This window comes from Sorex fumeus, unplaced genomic scaffold (assembly GCF_029834395.1).
Source record: "Sorex fumeus unplaced genomic scaffold, SorFum_2.1 ptg000080l, whole genome shotgun sequence".
NCBI lineage: Eukaryota > Metazoa > Chordata > Mammalia > Eulipotyphla > Soricidae > Sorex > Sorex fumeus.
The window spans coordinates 830683-840244 of record NW_026606137.1 but is presented as its reverse complement, the minus strand read 5'-3'; the positions used below and the strand labels follow the sequence as shown (position 1 = coordinate 840244).

General features: G+C 40.6%; 1 pseudogene; it reads right to left on the bottom strand.

Annotated features, from left to right (window-relative positions):
• Positions 1-540: 540 nt before the first annotated feature.
• LOC130038825 (methylmalonyl-CoA mutase, mitochondrial-like) lies at positions 541-5668 on the bottom strand (annotated as a pseudogene).
• Between the last annotated feature and the right edge of the window lie 3894 nt (positions 5669-9562).

Sequence of the window (9562 nt, the reverse complement as noted above, 5' to 3'; positions counted from 1 at the left end):
CCTTTGCATGCAGCTCACCCTGATTTGATCTCTGGCACTGCCCATGGTCCTTGAACACTTCCAGGAGTAACTCACCCCTGAACACAGAGCCACAAAGAAGCCCTGAGCACCACCAGTGTGGCCCCAAAACCAAATAAATAGATAAATAAATAAAGTATAAGAGAAAAGGAATTTTCCAAATATAATACATGTCACAACATTGATAATCACTAAAAGTAAAATGCATTTATATTTCTGTCTTTAGAAAACGCAATGCTTTTTTTTTTAACTCTGGGTAGAAACCTCAACAAAATTGGATTTGTAAAGTAAGGACCTATACACATTATAAACCTGTAAATCTTGGGGATTGTTCTGTTGATTTTTAATTTGTAGGCCACACCAAGTAGTACTCCTGGCTTACTCCTGGTCTGTGCTCAGGCGTTATTCTTGGTGGGACTCAGAGGGCCATTTACGAGGCAGGGGATGGAACTAGGATCAACTGCCTACAGGGCAAGTCCTTATACACTGTACTATATCTTTGGCCTCTACACCTATAAATTTTCAAAGCTTCAAAGATGAAAAACTGACCTTCAAGGCAGCATCATAAGCATCGTTTGTGAGAGAGTCCATCATGTATGAACCTCCCCAAGGATCAGCCACTTTGGGAATTCCAGATTCTTCCTGAATGATGATTTGTGTGTTCCTGCCAATTCGAACACTTTCCACAGTTGGAAAACCCAAAGCTTCATCAAAAGAATTTGTGTGCAAAGACTGAGTTCCTCCAAACACTGCTGCCATGGCTTCTACTGTGGTCCGAATAATGTTATTGTAAGGATCCTAAAACATTTAGAAAAAAAACAACAAAGAAAATCAGGCCAACAGCTGGTATGTCCTGTAGCCATGAGATACAATACTAAGCACTATTGGCATGCCTGCTTTGCTAAGGTCTACACGATGCATCGAAATATGCAATGAATTTGGCCAAATTAGCAAACTTGCAGGACTTAGATATAGGCGTCAAAGCATCAAGTCTGCACTTAAACACGAATATACTGCTTTGCAAGTCTCTGAAATAAAAACATTTGTGGTTTACTTCTATATTGTCTAAATATTCTTTTATAAGTGTGTCACAGAAGACAACTTCTGTTTAATTACAAGACAAGTCATCTCATGGATCATTATCTCATACCTACTTGTATCACAATATGTACAAAATAGATGCTCAATGTATAACTGCACCGTCCTCCCATTGTTCATCGATTTGCTCGAGCTGGCACCAGTAATGTCTCCATTGTGAGACTTGTTATTGTTTCTGGCATGTCGAATACACCATGGGGAGCTTGCCAGGCTCTGCTGTGTGGGCAGGGTACTCTCGGTAGCTTGCCAGGCTCTTCGAGAGGGGAGGAGGAATCAAACCCGGGTAGACCACGTGCAAGGCAAACAAATTATATCATTTTAATTCATTAAAACATATTGAAAATGGAACATGAAACAAGAAATTTGAAGACTAGTTAATTCTGTGATTTGAACAAAAGTGAATCAAATCAAAATCAATTTATTCACTTTTAAATGTATAATTCAACTCCGTCCCTCTCGGAGAGCCCGGCAAGCTACAGAGAGTATCCCGCCCGCACAGCAGAGCCTGGCAAGCTCCCCGTGGCATATTTGAAATGCCAAAAAGAGTAACAAGTCTCACAATGGAGACGTTACTGGTGCCCGCTCAAGCAAATCAATGAACAATGGAAGGACAGTACTACTTGGCATACATGCTTTTGAGCACAAAATCATAACAAAATAATGTAGGAAATAAAGGTTCAATTAGGCAATTGATATTAAGTTTTAACACAAAATTATTTTAATATTAAATGATTGGGCTGGAGCGATAGCATAGCGGTAGGGCGTTCGCCTTACAAGCGGCCAACATGGCTGACCCGAGTTCGATTCCTCTGCCCCTCTCGGAGAGCCCGGCAAGCTACCGAGAGTATTCGATATGCCAGACACAGTAACAACAAAGTCTCCAATGGAGTCGTTACTGGGCTCGCTCGAGCAAATCGACGATCAACGGGAGGGCCTTTACCTTTACCTTATTAAATGATTACTTATTTACCATTACACCATCAAATATATTTGCTTTTTACTTTCAAAACAGTATAAGAACACTATGGGTGAGTTAAGATTAAGTAATTATTATTAGCCACTAGAGGGAGACAACATCATTAATTTTATGTTTAAACACGTAAAAAGTGTGTATCAAGCTTCAAAGTAACTATTATTTTCAAATATTAGCAAGTAGTTTCTTAATCCATTTCCTGACATATCTATGCTGTTGAGATTAAGGATACAACAATTTTTTTTGGGGGGGGGTCCACACCCAGCCATGCACAAGGGTTACTCTCGGCTCTTCACTCAGGAATTACTCCTGGAGGTGCTCAGGGGACCATATGGGATTCTGGAAGTTGAACCCAGGTCGGCCACATACAAGGCAAACGTCCTACCCACGGTGCTATAGCTCCAGCCCAAGGATACAACGCTTTTAAAATTCTACACTTTAAATTGAATACATACCTGCTCAGTAAGTGACCATCCAGATGTCTGATAATGTGCTCTCAGAAGAAGAGATTTAGAGTCCTTGGGGTGAAACATTTTCTATCAGATGAGCCCAAAGTCTTCTCCCAGCTCTCATTTTTGCTATTTCCATATAAAAGTTCGTTCCAATTCCCCAGAAAAAGGACAATCTAAAATGTATTACAACCAGAAGTTGATTACACTCAATAAGAAATCGAAAGTAAAGCTAATTGTAAAACATATAACTCAATATCCAGATTATATTCTCAAACAATTAAATCTTAAATAAAATAAAAATATGCCTCTCTATATATTTAACTTTTAAACCTAATTCATAAAAGCGCAGCCATTTGCATATAGAAAAAAATTCACTTCATAGCCACGTCAGCTGTGCTCAGGACTTACTCCTGGTTCTGTGCTCAGGAATAAGGGATCACCCCTGGCAGTGCTTGGAGGACCACATTTAATCCTCAGTATTGAACCAACATTGGTCATATGCAAAGCAAGTGCCTTACTGGTTGTATTAATTCCCCAGCCCTTCAGAATCTTTTAAGCTCTTAAAAATTACTAAAGACCCCAAGGAATTTTTTTTATCAATTTGGATACTTCTGTCAATATTTTATATGTTATTTTATTTTGAAAAAATAATAAATGTAGATTATGCTACCATGGAAGTAACTTTTTATAAGAAGTATACTTTGCTATATCAAAAACTCGTAATTTTGCATTTTTATAATTCTCTTTAATGTGTGGCTTAAAAGAAGATACTTCACATTTCCTGTCTGTCTCAACATTCAGTTTCTTGAAAAATTAGATATTCTGTAATCCCTATATCTACAAAGAATAAAGGCAAAAAAAATAAATGTTTAATAAAATCATAAAATAAAAAACTGGTGAGACTATGGAAAAATTTTAAGTTTTAGCAACCACTAGAAAACTCTGTAAACTCATTTGAGAAACTTCAAGAACACTATGACAAGTACGCAACAATTCTAGGATAAAGGCACCCAGTAGGAGTCTATAAATTCTGAAAGTGTAAGCCCTCATGTATATACATAATGCGTCCACAGTATAAGACAGTGCTCAGCCAAAAGAAAGCTACCAAGTGCTTCTGGGACTGACATTGGTCGTGACTTTCACTCAGATTCAGTCAAGTTCGAATTAGGTTACAGTACATTATAAAAATTTCTACCAAGAACGCAGAACAACCCATAGTATGACAGAGGATACCTTTGCTGTATACTGGAAAATGTCAGCAACGATTTTCATAGATGGTTCGGGAATGAAAACATAAGTATTTCTGACCATAACCTCCTTGAGTATGTCCTTCTGAATTGTACCCGTCAGTTTCTCTTTAGGGACGCCTTGCTCTTCTCCAGTTACTATAAAAGTTGAAAGAACTGGAATAACAGCTCCATTCACGGTCATAGAAACAGACATTTTTCCCAAGGGAATTCCATCGAAGAGAATTTTGGTATCTCCCACAGTGTCGATAGCAACTCCAGCCATTCCAACATCACCACGAACTCGAGGGTATTCCGAATCGTAGCCACGATGTGTTGCTAAGTCCAGGGCAACTGATAATCCCTGCTGACCAGCTTAAAGGTTAAATGAAAAATAACAGAACTAAAGTCTGACCACAAAGTAAATGGTCTTGCTTTAACACTACGAGGAGTGTTGGTTTGTTACTATAGCATACTTTGATATACATACATGCCAAACTTAATGTAAATGAAATATTTCACTTCCAGGGCAGTGGTAGAACACATGCGTTTATGCATTTTAAGTATGAAGCCCTGGGTTCAATCCTTGCCAAAAAAGAAAAAAAAACCCAAACACTTCACTTCGTAAGAGGGTCAGACTTCACCGTTAGAATGAAATGAATAAAACATCTCACTTAGATCTCATAGTTGTCTGAGGAACTTTTGAACTTAAAAATTATTGAGGAATTATTTTCAATCTCCAAGAAAAACTCTGGCTGTTTATATACAGTTCACACAATTTAGCACTTACATGCTGTTACTTATTTGTATTCCTTTAGTTAATATGATTATAAAAATGTTTTGACTAAACATTCAGAGAAATAGAATTGTGAAACTTGCGAAAATGAAATAGCTACACTACAAATTCAGTCCTCCGTGGTTAATAATATAACCTTAGATATTTTAAAGTTTAGCATTCAAATAATATTTCATTATAAACCAAAAAGAAAAATAGTAATTAATTTAATTTTCAGTGAATGAATACTAAGTTGTGGTGAACATACTGGAAACATATGATTATAATTTGTCACTGGGAGGGTGATATTATTGAAACTATTTTTACCCCACCAATTCTTGCTCTAATATGATTAGTTAAAAACTGTTTAGGCAAGAGGGCTGGAGCAATAGCACAGTGGGTAGGGCATCTGCCTTGCACGCGGCCAACCTGGGTTCGATTCCCAACATCCCGTATGGTCCCCTGAGCACTGCCAGGGGTAATTCCTGAGTGCAGAGTCAGGAGTAACTCCTGAGCATTGCCGGGTGTGACCCAAAAAGAAAAAAAAAAACCCTGTTTAGGCGAAACTGATGTCTCTTCACTTCATTCTAATTTCTTTTTCAGTGCGTGCAACGAGTTGCTTGCTTTCAAGAATCTAGTGCTTTATTCTGTCTCACCTATCTTTTGACCAGGAATGTTTTAGAGTATAATCTCAATTACAAAATTAAAAAGTGACTTATTTGTATTGTGATTAACCAGCTTCCATTCACAAAATCTAGTAAAAGGAGGTATACGTTTGATCACAAATATCAAATGTCAAAATCTCACCCTTAATATTGTCTTTATAAAACTTATTTCTCTTTTCCACACTACTGAAATTAGCCTACTGGCGGATGGTCCAGGGCGGGAAGGTGTATATGGTAGGGTATGGTCCGCGTGTGAATGGCTTCGCTCCTGGATGTTCTTCAGGTAATTCTTGGGTGTCTCTACTGGAATATAAAGGCTTGACGGAGATCCCTTCTGAGGTGTGCCATATTAGGTAAAAAATCAGAAGATTAGTTGTTAATGGCAGTAATACAAAAAGGAGAAAGATAGAAAGTTTGAGGGTGGCAACTGTTTTGGGTAGAGCATAGACAAAAACTAGCATACCAATTTCACACAAACTATTCATTGGCTTTTTTCCTAAACCTGGGAAGAACTGTGCACGCAAATTGTAATTTTAGCGCAAACAAACTATTAAGCTGGGAGAACACACTGGGAGAAAAACCATCATTCTGAAACTTTACACATGGTGCCTTATACAGGGTTTGGGGAAGGATTGCACTTTTTGAAAGAAACGAAGAATAAGTTAGTAGAGTTTTATTGACTTAAACATCTCTTTACACCTGGATATATAGTATATGTTATATTGATTCCAAACACAATCACTGTCCTATATACGTACATTCAGATACATCTGTGATCCTCATGAGGGGATATCAAAAGAGCTAAAGTTCTAAATTGAGAAAAACTTAAAAGAGAGCTCTTTTCAAATATGGCTAATGCTGATATGCAATTATAAAAGCTGTTCGGGAAGACAGGAAATTATCGATACTTAATGCTATATAATCACAACTAAAAATCCTAAAATCCACAACTAAAATTTTTTTCATTAGAATGTCTTTCAATGAAACCACTAATTTTCAAGATTAAATATGACAGACGTAAAAAATGACCAACTGTACTTTCTTGTTGTCATTTTAAATATTTAAAACTTCCCGTTTGTTACAAATAAGAATATACTGCTTCTTAATTATTTTCTTCTATGGTGAAAATGGGAACACGTATAAATAGTATAAGGGGATTCATTTTGTTTGAAATTAGTGGTCACCTCTAAATTACTGAATTTGCTGGGTTTTATTGATGCAGCTATTACTTTAATGACATTTTCAGAATGGTTCTGTGAAATAACTACTTTTGGGGACGGGGACATTATTTCTAGAAATATTGTTTCTGCAATGATTGGGTGAACTGTAAATAATTGTGAATCTCACTATCCAAATAACTTTTAGCTCATACTAATTTTCTATGAATCACAATATTTATAGATGTTTGAATTGTCACACGTTTCTATTTAATGATAAATTCACTTAAAATAGGGTGCTGGAGTGATAGCACAGCAGGTAGGGCATTTGCCTTGCATGCGGCCTGACACGGGTTCCATTCCCAGCATCCCTTATGGTCCCCTGAGCACTGCCAGGAGTAATTCCTGAGTGCATGAACCAGGAGTGACCCCTGTGCATTGCTGGGTGTGACCCAAAAAGAAAAAAAAATTCACTTAAAATAAATTGACCTCTTATTTTTTTATTATTATTATTTTTTTTATTAGTGAAACACCATGAGGTACAGTTGTAGACTTACAAATTTTTGTGCTTGGGTTTCAGTTATACAATGACGAGTACCCATCCCTCCACCAGTGCCCATTCCCCACCTCCAATGCTCCTAGAATCCCTCTCATCCCCCCCACATCCCCCCATCTCACCCCACCCCTGTGGCAGGACATTCCCTTTTCCTTTTGTTCTCTCTCTCCTTTTGATTGATCCCTTATTCTTAAAAAAAAAAAGTGTATTTGCAGCCTCCATGTATACAGGAAGTTTTTTTTTTTTAATTTTTATTAGTGAGACACCATGAGGTACAGTCGTAGACTTACAAATTTTTGTGCTTGGGTTTCGATTATACAATGATCGAGTACCCATCCCTCCACCAGTGCCCATTTCCCACCACCACGGATCCCAGTATCCCTCCCACCCCCCATCCCCCCCATCCCCCACTACCTCTGTGGCAGGGCATTCCCAGAAAGTCACTTTGAACCCAGCTCCCTCGCTAAGGGAAACCCTCCCGGTCACCAAGGCTGCCCTGTCCAGGCGGGCAGGCGCAGGATGGAAAGAGGCAGGGGCAGCGGGTGGCCGGGGACTGCGGCATCACATTCTTTCCCTCGACGCCTTCCAATGCCCCCGAGACCTCGCAGCAAGTCAGAGAGCCGCTGAGACACCAAAGCGGGGCAGAGGGCACGGGGGAGCCAAGCTGGGGCCGGGCAGACACTCTTGTACCAGCCAATCGTCAGGTGCGCTGGCGGGCGCCGTGACGTCACTCGGGAGCCTCGCAAGCAATTCCGGTTTCGCAAGTTCTCTTCTGGTTCCCCTAGGATGTTTGGATGTTTGGGCGCGGAGAGCCCGAGCCTAGAGCTCAAACGGGATTTTTTTTAAATTTTTTTTTTATTAGTGAAACACCATGAAGTATAGTTGTAGACTTACAATTTTTTGTGCGTGGGTTTGTTATACAATGATTGAGTACCCATCCCTCCACCAGTGCCCATTCTCCACCACCACTGATCCCAGTATCCTTCCCACCCCCCATCCCCCCCATCCCACCCTGCCTCTGTGGCAGGGCATTTCCCTTTGTTCTCTCTCTCTCTCCTTTTGGGTGCTGTGGTTTGCAATGGGTGGCAATCATGTTTGGGCTATGGTCTACTTTCAGCATGCATCTCCCATCCTGGGAGGATCCTTTCAACACCCTTTACTTGGTGCTCCCTTCTCTAGCTGAGCTCCCTTTACCCCCTAGAGTGTGCGACTGATCTCCAAGCCATGGAGTAATCCTCCTGGTACTGATTTCGGCTATACTTGGGTATTAATCTCCTATTTTGTTACTTTATGTTCCCCAGATGAATGCAATCTTTCCATGTCTGTCCCTCTCTTTCTGACTCATTTCACTTAACATGCTACTTCCCATGTAGTGCCACTTGTATGTAAATTTCATGACTTCATCTCAAAAGGGATTTTTAAGAGAAGTGACCTAGGAGAAGTGGAAGGCCCTCACCTAATTTAACCCTTACCATGGCTGAGAGCTGGAGCGTTGGCGACTCAGTCTCCCCGCGCCTGGTAATTGAAGGACCTGAGGAAGGAGAAGGCAATCAGAACTTGTCAGCTGGTGGGTGCTGTTCCGGGACCCCTTGGCTTGCCGGGTTCCTGAGGGGGGGGGGGTCCATGTCCTCCTTGGCCTGAGGAGCCTCCTCCTCAGCCGAGACCCCATGCAGCCTTAGAAACTCGAGGTCATCACGACTGCAGGGCTCGACCCTCGTGCAATAAACGCGCATTTGCCTTTGCCCCACGATCTGGGCGCTTCCTGTGCTCACACCCGACCTGTACCAAGAAACTCGGCTCCCACGAGCATGAGCTAACTGGTAAGGAAACAAAACCCAGTGCGGATTCTTCGCCACAGTGCACGGTCTGTTCTAAAACTTCCCTTTCATCCTGGCTTATGTCCATTCCTGCATTGCACGTTGAAGGGTCTCACAGAATCTTTCATCCTGGGGCACTGACCGACCAGTTTACTAACAGCTCTCCTGCCATCAGGCTTTTGCTGGTGTTCCCTCTAATTCTTCACCCTGATCCTCGTATCTGGATATTTAGAGCTGTCATTCATTTGTTGCTTTTCTTCTGCCTCCAGGCGTATGCACAGACACATTTGAGGTGTTTGTTTTGCTCTTTTTTTGCATTTTCCCCCTGTAGCTCAGCTGCCCACAGAGTCAGAGTGCTCGCCCCTGTCACATGCATGGGGCATTCACATACTTATCATACGGGATGTGATTGTATTTAGTAGGGTTCCCCCCACTTTTTTTCCCTCTTATCACTACCATTAATTTGAGGTTTTTTGTGGATCTCTAAGAGGACAAAATTTCTGCTTTTCTGTCAATGCAACCAGCCCATAGAACGCTAATGGCTTTTACCTATTGCGTTCTTTCATGGCCCAAGTATTGCTCTAGACGCTTTATGCGTTTTGTAGGAAATGTTAGGTTTACAAAGAACCTTTGGTGTCAGTACTTCATTGTACTGTTTTTAGGACAAAAGAGCAAATTTGCTTGTCCAAGTCTATACAGATAATTAACGGGCAGAGCCTAGATTTGGAATCTGGGTCTCTTCCTTACCAATGGCTCTCTGTCTTAGCAATGGTTCTCAACCTGGACAGTTTCCCACCTGGCATGTTTGACAATGTTTGCAGATGA